At 54.8% G+C, this 14805-nt stretch overlaps 1 protein-coding gene across 7 annotated transcripts in view; it reads right to left on the bottom strand.

Moving 5' to 3' along the window:
• The window catches only part of RIMBP2 (RIMS binding protein 2), a 205767-nt gene extending 201280 nt beyond the window's left edge, over positions 1 to 4487 (bottom strand). For 2 of the 7 annotated variants that reach the window (XM_059408179.1, XM_059408182.1), the window contains exon 1: positions 3924 to 4487. The gene's annotated coding sequence lies outside the window, so the exon portion shown is untranslated. The remainder of the gene's footprint in view (positions 1 to 3923) is intronic. The other 5 variants (XM_059408180.1, XM_059408181.1, XM_059408184.1 and 2 more) reach the window with 3 other exon arrangements.
• Positions 4488 to 14805: the final 10318 nt, after the last annotated feature.

Below are 14805 nucleotides of genomic sequence, written 5' to 3'. Positions count from 1 at the left end.
CATAAGCCCCTTGCCCGTGCAGCTAAGCAAGAAGAACAGATATCTGGTCCCTCAAAAGTCCAGAGGATCCCTGGGTTCTGCCATGTCATGGGGCTCCTGGTCCAGTGAACAACTAGGAAAGGTGAGAAGGCAGCCCTGAAATGAACGGTTACTTTGCAGCTCTCTGCTTCGAGCACGAATACTGCCAACCCAGCAAACCCAAGTAGATGGGAGTGGCCTATTCAAAGATAAATATGGATGTTTGTAAAGGAAAGGTGCCCCCCATAGGGAGTTACGGAGCGCAGGTATAAAGTTGCAGAAAAATGACTTCTTTAGTCTTCTCAGGGGTTCTGGGCGCCTGGAAACGTGGTCTCCAAAGGTGAGGGTTAATTTGAGTCTTGTCACCATGAGGCTGGCCAGACGGCCCCAGACCGTGAGGCACAGACCTTGTAACACCTGAGAAGAGCCCGTCACCTGGAGACTCACCCATCCCCACCCGGCCTCCCACACGGTCGGGAGTCTGGAGTGGGCACATCTCCTACACCCTGTTCACAACCATCTTCACGGACAAGGGGGAGGATGGGTGCCCGCGGCTGGAGCACACTGCCAGACGACGCTGGGCGTTGGCAACAATGCGGGGAAGGAGGGCCCCTAGAACAGGTGCACAACGGGAAGGACATGCCCCTGACCCCGCCGTCCGCTGCCGAGCCGCGCCCCAGGACGGTTCCCACACAGGACCATGAGGATACAGGGACAAGGACATGGGTGGCTGCACGGGTTGTGAACCACAGCTTCACAGCCAACCTGGTGCCCTCGCCGGGGCACGGCGGGCACATGGCAGCCCACGGACACGATGGGATACGTGCAGCCCCTACAGTCCCCAACTGGAAACACGCCCAGCAATGTGGATGGAGGCAGTGGGGAGTGGGGCAGGGCTCGGCTCCTGGGGTTCCCGTTCGTCAGAGCTCCTCCGAGTACAACAGAGCAATGTGGTTCCCCTACACGCAAATCCCAGGTTCGGTATCAAGCATGACAAAGGGTCTGTCTGTGACAGAGGAGGAACAGGGCTGGGACGGAGAGAGATGAGGAGAGAGAAAGAGTCAAGCATGGAGAGAGAGAGAGAGAGAGAGAGAGAGAGAGGAGCGTGGGCAGGCCAGGCCAGAGGGAGGGACAGAAAGACCCAGGAAGGGAAGAGTGAGGAGGCAGCACTGACAGCGTGTTGGAGACCAGAGAGCATAGCCGAGCCAACCATCTGGACCCCAGCGGCCACCAACCCCTACAAGCCCAGCGGCTGCCTCCCCAGCACCTGGGGCAGGTGCCCAAACAAGACCAGACAGCTTTCCAAATGGGCATAAGCACAGAGGGAAGTCGGGGAAACACAGGTCACGGGGTAGGCCTATCTGTTTCAAAAGAAAGCAGAGAAACAAAGAACTTTCTAGAAGCTGGTGTGAAACACTGGCTTCAGCCATCACAGACCAGGACAGACAGGGCAGCCCTTCCCAGGCCCCCAGAGCCAAGCAGTTTCCGCCTTCCAGCAGACTGCCCCAGGAAAGGTCGGGGAACCTTGGTGGTCAAATCCTTCTCACCATGGCTGCACAAGAAAGCCTCCACAGCCCAAGCCAAGTTTGAACACTTAGGAGTCTCGACCCATGTAGGAGGCAGGTGCTCTGTTAGGGTCACGCCTAATAACCCTCAACCCAAGCCTAAGAAAACAGAGGTCGCCTCCCCGAGAGGCTTGGTGTGCCCACGGCCAGGCTCGAGCCCACTGCCGGGTACCTGGACCACAACCTTGGTGTCTGGACAAGCGAGAAATACAAACTGGGCGCCCCCCAGGCTTGCTCAGCAAGAGCCCTGTGTCTTCACCCAGCGAATCATCCTCACGATGTCTGAGAACCATGGCTCTCATTCAATCTCAACCCTCATTCCAAAAATGCCGAGGAGGGGCTCTGACATGAAAGCCAAAGGGGCTTGGGGAGCGGCCTCCGGCTCTGTGCTCCCTGCCCGGTAAGCCATCCCACACGCAGAGCCAGCCACGCGCAGAGCATGATGAAGGGACCTGGGAGTCACGGTGCAGCAGGTCAGCTGAGCGGCTCCCTGCCCTTCCTGCCCGTCGCTGGGACTTCACGGCACAGCCTACCCTCGGCCTTACCTGGGGAAGTTTTGCAAACTGTCCACGCATGTGCACACGCATCATTAGGATGTGACTAGGTCCCGGTCTCCACAGACATGCTCTGCGGGACACCGGACACAGGCTCCTGGCGTGGGGGAAGCAGCAGCCCCCGCAGTCCAAAAACCTGCTCATGGCACAGGGCCGAGCCGACCTTCCCCGGTGACAAGCAGCAGCTGCCAGCACCCCCTTGCAGTCGTCTGGCAAGCCCTGCTCCGTGCGGGGTACAGCACCCAGACCTGGGGAGCAGCCCCATCACCACACCCCCCGGCCTCCCACGCCGCTGCCCATGCCGGATCTCACGCAGCTGTCCTGCCCGGAGGCCCCGGACTCACCAGTGTCCACACGACATTCTGAGCTACGAAGCTGGGCCGGGCAGACGCCAGTGCCGGGCGGGTCCGGCAGGGGCTGGGAGAAAGCGGAGGGACCCGGCCGCTGGGGGTGGGGAGGGGTTATTTTCCGAGGCCCCCTGGACTGCTCCCCTTGCCGGTGGGGTGGGTTTGCTGTGCTTCCCTGCCCAGGCGCCCGGTCCTCTCCCAGCTCAGAGACTGCCTGCAAGGAGAGGGCTCCACGCCGCCAGCCTCCTCTTCCTGGCTCCTCTTCCGTTCTCAGAGCCAGGCCCTTCTCACTGGGTCTCTCCCGTCCCGCCATGTACCACCCCCTTCATGAGGCGGGGTCTCTCCCAGGGAGGGACCGATGCAGAAGAGTAAGAGGTCTCCCCAAGGCCCTCCCTCCTCCCTCACGCCACTGCCCTGAGAACCTGCAGGAATGAATCCCAGTCCAAGGGTCTGGGAAGGCCGTCCCCAGTCCCTGCAGGGACCCCCAGCAGCCCCCCCTCCCCATGGCCCCATAATGGGGTGGTGAAACCCACACAGTGGCGACAGCCAGCACGGGCTCCCTGGGGACAGAAGCAAAGCTGCTTCTACAGAGGCCTGAGCTGCAGGAGAACAAGCTTCACCCCTGCTCCCAACCCCCCAACCCAACTTCCCTGCTGGCAGTTCTTCCTGCCATGTAAACACTGCATTTCCAGGTGAAAAGAGGGGCGTTCTGGGGAGAGCCTACCCCAGCCAGCAGCGTGTGCGAGCACACACACACACACACACACACACACACACCACGCACGCTCTGCCAGGAACATCTGTTTTGACAAACAAATTATTCAAGTCAGTCTGTGGGACATGAATTGACAAATCCTTTACGTGCAGGTTCCTCCCTCGATGCATTTCTAATCAGAGCTGAGCTGTGAATGACACAACCAACTCTCCCGTCTCGTGGCCCACACCCCCTTCCCCACTCCAGCCCCAGCCCCCCAAGAAGCCCCCCAGAGCCTTCCTCCGAAACCGCCCTCATGCACCCCCTCCAGCCGGGCTGGAAAGGCACTGCCCAGGGTGATGTCAAACTTCCCCCAGAGGGGCTTTCCGATGACCACGACACCGGGGGGCGGATGCCGGAGGGATGAGGGACCCTCAACGCTGAGCAAGACCCTTTGGAAACAGATCCGTGGCGATCAAGCTGCAAAATCAGCCCCGGGGAAGGCGGAATCGTCTGGAAACATCGCTCCTTTCCCCGGGGCTCCCCTGCGCCAGGCGTCTCGCCCGCAGCCCGGCTACCTGGACCCCATTCTGAAGGGCATCCTCCCACGGCTGGAAAATAAACTTTGTCAGGGCGAAGAGTTTCCGGCTACCGCCCAGCCATCGCCGCGCCACAGCTCGGGGTGCGGGAAGGGGAAGGGAAGCAGGAAGCTATTTTTAGGAGAAAAAAATAAATCTCAGCCTACCTTAGGAACGAGCTGTGCCAAGACTCAGGGAGGTTCACGGCGCAGACAACTGCAGTCTACTGTGTCAGATTACAAACAGGGGGTGAGCGGGAGGGAGGCTCCGGGAGGCGAGGCGAGGCGAGGCGGAGGGAGAGCGCGAGGGGGAGGGGGACGGGGAGGCAGGGAGGGGGAGGGCACGGGGTGTCAGCCCCGCTTGGATCCAGCTAGAAATGATTCTCGAGTTTTCTGCCAGCAGGCCAGCAGGCAGGCTGAGAGGGGACGGGGAGAGAGAACCAGCCGCCATGCAGCAGAGCCCAGAGCCTATGAAACGTCCGTGTTTCCGCACGCACACACACGCGCGCACACACACACACGCGCGCACACGCACACACCCCCCCCAAGATGGCTCTCCTTCCCCGCCAGGCTCTGTCTCCGGGAGCTGCGGTCAAGAACCGGGACAGAGGAGCCAGGCAGGGGCTGGGGGCCGGTAGTGTTCCCCCAGGGGATCCAGAGCACGACATCCCCTGCTGACCACCGGGGGGGGCTCCTCAACCGGGCTGGGCCCGCGGCCTCTGGAGCAAGGAAGCAGCCGCCCTCCGTGTGGCCCCACGAAGCCGAGACACCCCAAAGCCACCGGGAATTCAGGGACTGCATGCGACCACACCACTGCGAGCTGTGGGGTGTTTACCCTCTGGCCCAGCTCCTGGCCCCTGAGACTCCAGCATAAAGAGGACAGAACACCACCCCACAGGAACTTGGGGTTCCTGCACAGACGAACCCGCTCCCTAGCAACGCAGCGTGCAGGAGGGAGTAAGAAGCCTGGAGCGTGTCGGACTTCACGCGCGCACGCACACACACACACACTCTCTCTCTTCCTAGGAGAATAAGTCCCCCGTTTGCTATCTAGAGACGCTAAATCATCTCCCACAGTAATAGGAAAGTCCTGGTGTTGGGCCCCCCAGGCCCTAACTGTGGCTGGGAGGGATGTCACCACGCCTGCCTGTCCGGGGACACTCACTGACCCGTGGATCCCCCATACAAACAGGCAGACTCCCCTGGAGGGGCTTCCTGCTGCCCCTCACACCCACAGACTCATTTCACAGGTCCCAAAATAACAGAACGGGCTCATCCGTGAAACCCAACAGGTCCCTCCCTCAACGTGGTTTGGTTTGTTTCAAATGAACCACGATGATCTAAAAGCCACGTGGCCACAGGGAATCTCCTTCCCGGACAACTTGTCCAGCCCCACGGTCAAGGGGCTGAGCAGAGCTTTCCATGTCGGGGGTCCTCTGTGCTTCCCAGATAGGGACAGCACCTATATTCGCCTGCGGGGCAGTGGGAGAGCATTCACGGGCCCCGGGTTTCTCCCCCGAGCAAGGAGCTCTGTGCTGAGGTCAGTAGGAGGCCCTTCTGTCTCCCTCCCCACCCCCAGCAAGTCCTCAGGCCCCCATCACTGCGAGGGGGAGAGGGAGAGGCCGCATCAGACCGCAGAAGAGCGGCGCTCAGATGACCCCACGCACCTGTGCTCACAGCATACATCACGATGGCCAGAAGGTGGACACCGCCCAATGGCCACGGATGGACGGAAAGAGCAACCAAACCTTGTCTGCATGGGGGAATACTACTCAGCCATCAAAAGGAGTGAAGCCCGGACACCTGCTACCATGTGGAGGAGCCTTGAAAACGTGATGCCACAGGAAAGAAGCCCGACACAAGAGACCACGCGGCACATGGTTCCATCTGCAGGACAGGTCCAGAACAGGAGGACCCGTGGTGACAGAGAGCAGGTGCTGGTGGGGTTGGCAGGGCAGGGGAGGAGGCGGGAGTGAGGGAGGCGGGAGCTGACGGGCACATGGTGTCCTCTGGGGGACAATACCATGTGGGAGCCAGACGGAAGTAGTGTTCACACAACGCTCCAAGCATGCTAAATGCCATGGGATTACTCACTTTAAAATGGTCGTTTATTTGTTAACGCAAACCTCATCTCAATCCAAGCAGAAGACAAAGAAGAGGACTACGGGAGCAGCCCCTGAACTGGGGCTCGGGCAGGGGTGGGGGCAGCAAACAGATGAGAAGCGCAGCCACTTCTCTGGGCTGCTTGAGCGAAGCAGATGAAGTTGTTGACAGGAGAAAATAAAGCCATCCCCCTCCAAAAGGGCCATTCTGTGAAACGACACGATGACAGAGAAATGGCTTTCTACCGTGATTTCTCAGCGGGGGCGTAATGTTGAAAGCAACCCCATGGATCGTGAGGGCTTCCATTTCAACACTCCGAATCCTCCCCATGCGGGGCTCTGTTACCACCACGGAGCTGTTCTCCGAGGTTGTCACGTCTGTGGGTCTGGCTCTGGCAGGGGTCTCCGTGAGAGCCCCTTTAGCAGGCTGGGTGAGCTGAGGCGGGGGGAGGAAACCACCTCTGCCCAGAGTCACACTGTAAAATCCGAAACGGAAGGCCGGGGTTCCATCTCTGGGTGCTACGGCCCGATTTCACGGGGATCAGGTGAATGTCGTGTATGAGATGCTGGGAAACGTGACACACCCACCAGGGAGCTGTGCAGGGATGGTCTTAGGGAGCCAGTGATGCAGAGGGAGCTTCCCCCCAGTGAAGAACGAGGAGCTGCCCAGTCTGCGAGGCAGGCCCCTGGCACTGGGCCCCACTCCCTGGACATCACCCAAGCCAGCCCCTCCCATGAGGGTCGCAGGCAGGTGGCCCCCCAGCCCCAGGCTGGAGCGAAGCCTGGCTCTTAACAGGCCTCTGAGGCTATGGGAAGCTGCTATAAATAATACACGCGTGCTGATCTGATCATGACTGCAACGAGTGTCGCCAGATGTCAGAGACACCCCAGATGCAAAGCAGCATCACTGAGGCCTCTCCAGCTGTGCGCACGGAGAAAACACAACCGGGCAGTTTCCACTTGGGACGGCTGTCAGAGCAAATGTCAGCCATTCGGTGTCTGCCTGGCTCTGAGGGCTCAGCACTGAAGCTACAGGGCCCCCGCCATCCTCCGGCTGATACGACGTCTGTGTGGACACTGAGCACCGGCGCTCCGAGCTCCCAACCAACACAGCGAGCTCTCCGTGAGGTCAGCTCCAAGGCCAGGACTGAGTGTGTCCACCGAGGTCTTGGCGAGCTGTATTTGGAAGGCTGGTGTGTACCGTGAGCTCAGTGCTGGGCTAGGAACGTGCTCTGGGACAGTCCCGTGCATCGCCCTGTCTACAAGGAGAAGGGGCGTCAGAAGGCTAGAAGCAGGCAGTACTTGGAAACAATATCGTGGTCCACAGGGAAAGCCATGTGACCCAGGAAACAGCTACAAATGGATAGGAGAGCACAGCATGGTGTAGAATGGAATAGACTAGAACAGAATTCCTGTATATTCTTTTTTTAAAGATTTTATTTATTTGGGGGCACCTGGGTGGCTCAGTCGGTTAAGCATCTACCTTCTGCTTGGGTCATGATCTCAAGGTCCAGGAATCGAGTCCCATGTCAGTCTCTCTGCTTAGCGGGGAGCCTGCTTCTCCCTCTCTATTTGCCTGCCTCTCTGTCTACTTGTGCTATCTCTCTGTCAAATAAATAAATAAAATCTTTGGGAAAAAAAAAAGTGCATACAAAAAAAAATCCCTCCAAGTGATTTGAACCAGAAATATATAATATATATTTGAATAAACAGAGAAAGGAAAGAAACTTGTGTAAGGAGAAAAGCACACAGTAGACCTGGAGGGGATACTTACATTTCATAAATTCTCCCTAAATCAGTCCTAAAGTTTAATGTGATTACAATAAAGGGCAGGATTTTTTTGGACCTTTGGGAGCTGATTCTAAACCATATTTATATGAAAATACAAGCATGGAAGTATAGCCTGGATATTTTTTAAGATAAAAAAGAGTAACGAAGGATTACTGTTTCAGACCTTAAAATATATTATCGGTGTATAAATAAATGTGTTTGGTCTTGCTGCATGAACAAATACATCGGAACAAAATTGGATAAATGTATCCACTTACATAGGAGAGCTTAACATATGATGAAGTAGCACTTCTAATCAGTAAGAAAAGATTTATCCCATAAATGATACTCAGAAAACTGGATAATTTTTCAAAATACTCTTCCAGGGGTGCCTGGGTGACAGTCAGATATGGGTCTGACTTTTGATTTCAGCTCAGGTCACGATCTCCAGGTCCTGGGATCAAGTCCCATGTTGGGCTCCCTGTTCAGCAGGGAGTCTGCTTCTCCCTCTGCCCCTACCCCCCATGCTTGTTCTCGCTCTCTCTTGCTCTCTCTCTCTCTAATAAAATCTTAAGACAACAATTAAAAAATATTTTAAATACCCTTATACAAAAATCAACTTCAGATGAATCAAGTATTTAAACATAAAAAGGAAAAAAATGAGACCTTCCAGAAGATACCACGAGGAAGGACTTTCAAGGCAAAGCAAAAAAACCAGAGAGGACGGAAGGGAACACCCATCACATCTGAGTACACGGAAATTTAAAACTAGTACACAGTGAAAACACGCCATGAACAAACCAAGAGATGAGCTACAAATCAGAATAAAATATCCATGACACAAGTTTTAGACTTGGGTGTGGGTCCAGGTTTTTTAGGGCCTGGAGTTTGCTCCACATGGGGAGCCCTGTTTAGCAAAAACCCAACAGTACAAACTGATACAAAAACAATTACTTATAAAGAATGAGAAAATAAATCACAACAAATTACACACTTTAAAAAGCTGACAAATCCCAGAGACATTGCAAAATGCACAAAAATGGCATTTTGTGTTTTTTTTATTTTTTAATTAACCACCTGACACAGCTCCATAACACTTTTTTTTTTAAGATTTCATTTATTTATTTGACAGAGAGAGATCACAAGTAGGCAGTGAGGCAGGCAGAGAGAGAGGAGGAAGCTGACTCGCTGCTGAGCAGAGAGCCCGATATGGGGCTCGATCCCAGGACACTGAGATCACGACCCGAGCTGAAGGCAGCAGCCCAATCCACTGAGCCACCCAGGCGCCTCTCCATAACACATTTAAAAATTTTTAGCTGCATAATCTTTGATGACCTCTGCACAATGACATTGTAGTGTTTTTTCTCTCCTGAGAGATTAGACATAAAAATTATTTCCCTGAGCCTAATGGGTCAAATTGTGTTCTTTCAAAGTTTCACTAGTAGATTTAAAGTTTTCTTTAATACATTTCTCTCACATTAAATTATAACCAATGTACTTGGGTGTTTGAACGCAAGTTCCAGGGAGTACATCTGAATTCTGAGAAATTCTATTGGATTTGACTGATTTCCTGGTTGGCCTCGTGTTGGTGAGAATGGCATCATCCAAAAGTTTCACTTTCAAGGGCTGGAAGGGTCTTCCATGGACTGGCTTCTGCCTCCATCCGTGTCAGACCTCCTTCCTCACCCACTACCACGTGCTTCTAGCGCTGAACTCCATGGTCCATATCATGACACGGTCTTTGGCCGTGAAGGACCATGAAGGATAATTTGGTACAAAGAGCAGAAGTCTCCCCTTTCATGAAGAAGGAATCCCCCACCCCTCCCAAACCGAGGCAAAGTCTTTGAAGGCCAAGAAAGCAGAGCTAAAAGGCATCCACAGTCACAGAAAAAAGATTCGCACATCACCTATGTTCCAATGACCCAAGACTCTGAGTCTCTGAAAGCAGCCCAAATATCCTCAAAAGAGCATCCCCAAGAGAAACGAGCTTGACCACAATGCCACCATCAAGCTCCCCCTGACCACTGGGTCAGCCACAAAGAACACAGAAGACAACGTGCCCTTGTGTTCACCGTGGATGCCGAGGACAACGAGCACCATACTGAACAGGCTGTGAAGACGCTCTAGGAGACTGACTAAGGCCAACACCCTGACCAGACCCGATGGAGAGAAGCCATATGTCTGACTGGCTCCCAACTAAATGCTTTGGATATTGCTAACAACATTGGGATCATCTAAACTGAGTCCAAGTGGCTAAATGTAAATATGAAATTTTTCACCATAAAAATAAAAAAGGAGCAGTCTTACAGGAAGCTTTCCCATAGCATGATGGCTAGTGATGACTTATACCCGTAAGTGACAGAAAACCCCCTATATGTATCCCACTAAATCCAAATTAAATGCAACCCGAACAGAACTGCCTCTTAGCCAGATCTCAAAAATGCCCACAGCCTGTCTGAGAATGCCAGCATGAGGGAAGTCTCAACTGAAAGGTATAATCCTCTTAAATTATTGCAGTGAAAATAACTTAGTTGGATGGATTTTATGAACATACTGCTAGGTCCATTCCAGAGTCTTGTGAGGGTTCATACAAATGAGAGTCTCTGAGAATTAAACTTCATCAGCTTCACAATAAGTCTGCCTCTTCACAAGCTAAGGACTAAATTGCTTCATATGCAAAGAGCTCTTGCAAATCAACAAGACCAACAATCGAAGAGAAAAATCAGCAAAGGATGTAGATGCACAGTTCAGCACCCCCCAATAAAGTGAGGTGTGGCTGCAATACAATGTCCAACACATATTAAACAAAAAAAAAAGAAAAACACTGTGTGTCTCTATTCCTTGTTTGCATATAAAATAGGAATGCTTGGTATTCCTGGAAACTTACACACAATGGTAAGCATGGTCACCTCTTGAGAGAGGGACAAGGGACTAAGAGTTTGAGTGCTCAAGATCCCATCTCCTTTGGCACCGTGTGAATTTTTCCCATGTGCAGGTGATACTATATATGTATTTTTTTACTCCCTACACAATTATTTACTAGAAACCATTGAACCATAAATCTAAAAGGGGTAAATTTTACTGTAATTAAAATAAAAAATTATAGACATTTTAAGTAAGGGTTAAGTATTATATAATATGCAATGTATATTTATATACAGATACTGACAACATAAAATATGTTAAATTAAGCTCGTGCGCACTTACAGAGGGCATACTGAAACATGCCTGCTACTTAACACTTGTTTTACTCTGGCTGCTGGGCTGAGTGGGAACAGGTGATGCAGAGCGGTAGAAGAGTCAGAAACATTCATATCAGACCTGCTGTGTGTCTGTGTTACTTTGCACCAAGTCTACCCCATAATCCTCTATCCACTTGGTTTGAACACGTCCGAGTGCATGCAGGAGAAAATTACACAGAAAAGCAGCCTAAGACAAAAATAACCCTTGAAAATCCACCAAGATAATATGTCACATTTGATAACGGCAGGTTGATACCCATGTTTGGTTTGAAACCAGCCCCTGGGGGTCTGGGACCACGGACAGCCCCCTTCTGCCCTGTGGCAGTGCAGGGAGTGGGGGCAGGTGCGAGGCCTGTGGTCTCCACAAGGGACATATAGTGTTTGAGCTGCCTCTGGGCTCGACTCAGCAGCCACTCCTGAGTTAGGGAAACTGCGACCCTTGCGGGCACGGGGTTGCAGGGGTGTCCGTGACTGCAGGGTGGACCCTAGGGCACTGAAACTACCCCCTAGGTCCCTAGCCCCAGCGCACCTGCTCCGAGCCACAGACGGAACAACCAGCCAGAAAGGGTAAGTATCTCGGAGCTCTCGGCACCTGCCTTTAGTCCACGTTAGTCTCCCCACTTATGTGTTCACTGGAGTGAACAGCCGAGAAGCCGTCTCCAGCGTTCACCGTGTGGCCTGCCATGGGCGTTCGGGCCACGGTGCAAACAGCTCCCTGCTTTCCTGGCACTGTTCCGGGGACAGGGAGGTGGCTGGGGGGTGCGGAGAATGGGCCCCTGTGGCTCTGGAGGCCCACCCTGAGGAGGTGACGGGGAGCAGGATACGGGCCAGGTGGTCAGAGCTCACTCTGAGCGAGAGGAACCAGCTCCACAGGGAGGGGCGCGACCTTGTGCCTTCTGCTGTCACAGGGTCACCACCACAGCCTGGGGTAGGAGGCCAGCCGACGAGAGGGGAGGGATCAGAGACAGCAGTGGTGGAGGAGATGCTGGGAGGTCACTAGGGGAGGGACAGGTCAGGGGTGTGTCAGGGGCAGGTCAGGGGCAGGTCAGGGGAGGTCAGGGGTGGTCAGGGGCGGGTCAGGGGCAGGTGGCTGCTGCTCTGCCACATCGCCCAGCAGACCTGCCATCGGACCTGCCGGAGCAGGTCCACCCTGAACCCCGCAGCCTGGCGCTGCCTGGCACAGCCCACAGCCCACACCCACTGAGACGTCATGTTCAAACCCAGAGGTCCCAGACACGTGCTTTCTCTCATTTATCCTCCCTTGGCTCAGAGCGTGTGTTTTTCCCGAGTCCCTGGAAGAACAAGCTGAGAGTTGTTTACAGCACTTGGAACTTCTCCAGAAGTTTATCGAAAGAGTGGCTTGACGCCCAACAAAACGAAGCACTCTGACCCTCCGCGGGACAGGCCTGGGGACGTTTCGGGCCGTCTTGGGCAGCACTGAGTCATCTCGGATCCTTGTTTGCTCCTGGGAAAGGAAACACATTGAGACTGTCGCCCCCAACAGCTCACAGGCAGGAAGAGAGACTGTGACAGGTGTTTTCAGCTCCCATCAGGAATTTCAAAACTGTGCACCTTGCCAAGTGCAGAGACGGTCCCAGCGGCAAAGCCAACATGAGCCTACCCCGCACCCCAGGAAACCCAACCATCGAAGACAAATGGGCTCCTTTCTCTCAGACACAGCTTTGGCAGGACAGCTTAAAATTTAAATCGGGGTTTGCAAAGTCAGCTGCCTAGGGGGACCACCGGGTTAATAAATCAGGGGAACGGACTGAGGGTGAAATCCTACATCCCTCCAGGGATCTCTTACCTTCTGGCCCTTATCGGGGACATGGGTGCTAAAAACATCCCGCTTCCAGTTAAATCTACAATAATAAAGATGGGGAGAAGACACGAGGTCCGTGTTGCTAGCTCCCCGGCATAGGTGTGCGAAGCCCAGGCTGGGGCCACCAGAACCAAGGACTCCAGGCTGGGGCTTCAAGGGCAGAGCTTCATCTCCTCCGGGTTCTGGAGGCTGACAGCTGGGGACCAGGGTGTCGGCAAGCCTCCTCATCCTGAGACCCCTCTCCTGGGTGCAGATGCCCCCTCGCCCCGTGACGTTATGTGGCCTTCCTGCTGTGTGCGTCTGTGCCCGGATCTCTTCTTAGGAGCACACTGGGCAAACTGGGTCAGGGTCCTGAGGGAAAGGAGCTTTTGGGGGCACATTGTTTAGCCCATCACCGTGAGGCACACCAACACTCAGCCAGAGCAGGAGGGCGCTGCTGTGCCTCGATGGGGGGAGCGGGTGGTGGGGGCTGACCCCGCCGAGGACAGTGCTGCTCCCCAGTGGTAGGGACCACAGGGCAAGACGGGTTCCGGCAGAGCTGAGCCACGGGGACGCCTGGTAGAGGAGAAACACTGTCTTTTCTCTTTCCTGCACCCCTGCATCAGGCGGACACCTCCCCCGCCCAGACCCCTAGAGCCACTTAGCAAGGACACCGGGCATATAATTCCAGGAACCAGTCCTGCTACTAACAGCAGAACAGACAGGAAGGGCCTGGGCCCGAGGGCAGGCCAGCAGAGGACCTGCTCAGGGAGTCCCCCACATGGGGGCTCCAGTCCCGGCTCACCCTGAGGGCATGTGGTCTTCTGGTTTCTTCTGAACAAACTGGGACCTGTGTCTTTATCTGACATCTTCCAATTTGCTTAACTCCGCGCAGGTGTCTGCAGTGCGACACTTGGTTTAAAATGACCGAGATGCTTGGGGCGCCAGGGGGCTCAATCGGTGGAAAGTCTGACTCCTGGTTACAGCTCAGGTCATGATCTCAGGGTCGTGGGATCGGGCCCCACGTTGAGTTCTATGCTCAGAGGGGATTCTGCTTGGGATCCTCTCTCCCTCCACCCCTCCCCCCACTTGCACGCACACACACTCTCCCCGCACCCCCCCTCTCAAACTGACAAATCCTTAAAGTGGCAAACAGGCCTGAAAGAGTTTTGGTCTGACAAATGCATAAAAGGCCCAGGACTTCAGTCTTGGTGCTACACCCCCAGCCTAGAGGCACCGACCCAGGCAAGTCACAGCGGTCCTGGCCCGCCTGCAGTCCTGGGTGAAACGCGGGGCAGTTGGGGGGGGGACTGGCAAACTCGGTCTCCTGGCAACATCGGGGGTTCGTCAGGGGCCTGCCTGGAGGGAATTCCAAACACTCCTAAACCTAAACCCTCCCTAAAGAGGGTCCAGCAGACAAGAAACCAGAGAGCGGCCTCCCAGGCCCCCAACCCAACAGAACGGCAGGACCTGGGACAAACAGCGGTGGAACGATCCAGGACAAGGACAGGTGCGACGCATTTGCTGTCCAGCCTGCGGTGAGGCCCCTGGCCAGGCTCTTCTGGGAGAAATAACAGCAGAATCCCCCAAGATATCTGTAACTGGACACGGGTCTAAGTTACTTGTGTGGGGTCAACAGTTTTTACACTGAATTTGCTGACAAGATTTTAAAACCTCACGCCAGCATGGGCACATGTAGACTTCTGACTTGAGTAGAAAAACCAGGTGGGCTGACGCTGGGCCCTCGCAGCCTCTGGTCGACAGTGGACGGTAGAGCCGTGGATGCCACATACTCCTCCTGCTCCCCGGGACCCTGAGTTTGTGAGCTCTGAGTCACGTGACGACGCCTGCCAAATGTGCGGACAGACCACGACTACGGCTGACTACGGGGCAGAGAAAGAGGGACAAGAGACGTGTCTGTGTTGGGAGGGGGACAAGCTCCATGGCCCCGCTCCTCAGAGAAGACCCCCGGCGGAAAGCCCGGGAAAGGGCTCTTGGGGAGTCGGTCGCACCTGCCACCAGCCCGTCCTCACCCTGGGTTCCAGTGCGACCCTTCTTCCTCAACGGCGTCCTGCGCTTCCTGGACGTGCCCAGCTCTCTCGAGAAAGGCACGTTCCCTCGCGAGGAGAGTCTGT

This window comes from Mustela nigripes, chromosome 8, assembly GCF_022355385.1.
Source record: "Mustela nigripes isolate SB6536 chromosome 8, MUSNIG.SB6536, whole genome shotgun sequence".
In the NCBI taxonomy this organism is placed as follows: Eukaryota; Metazoa; Chordata; class Mammalia; order Carnivora; family Mustelidae; genus Mustela; species Mustela nigripes.
This window is presented reverse-complemented; position numbering and strand designations above follow the sequence as displayed.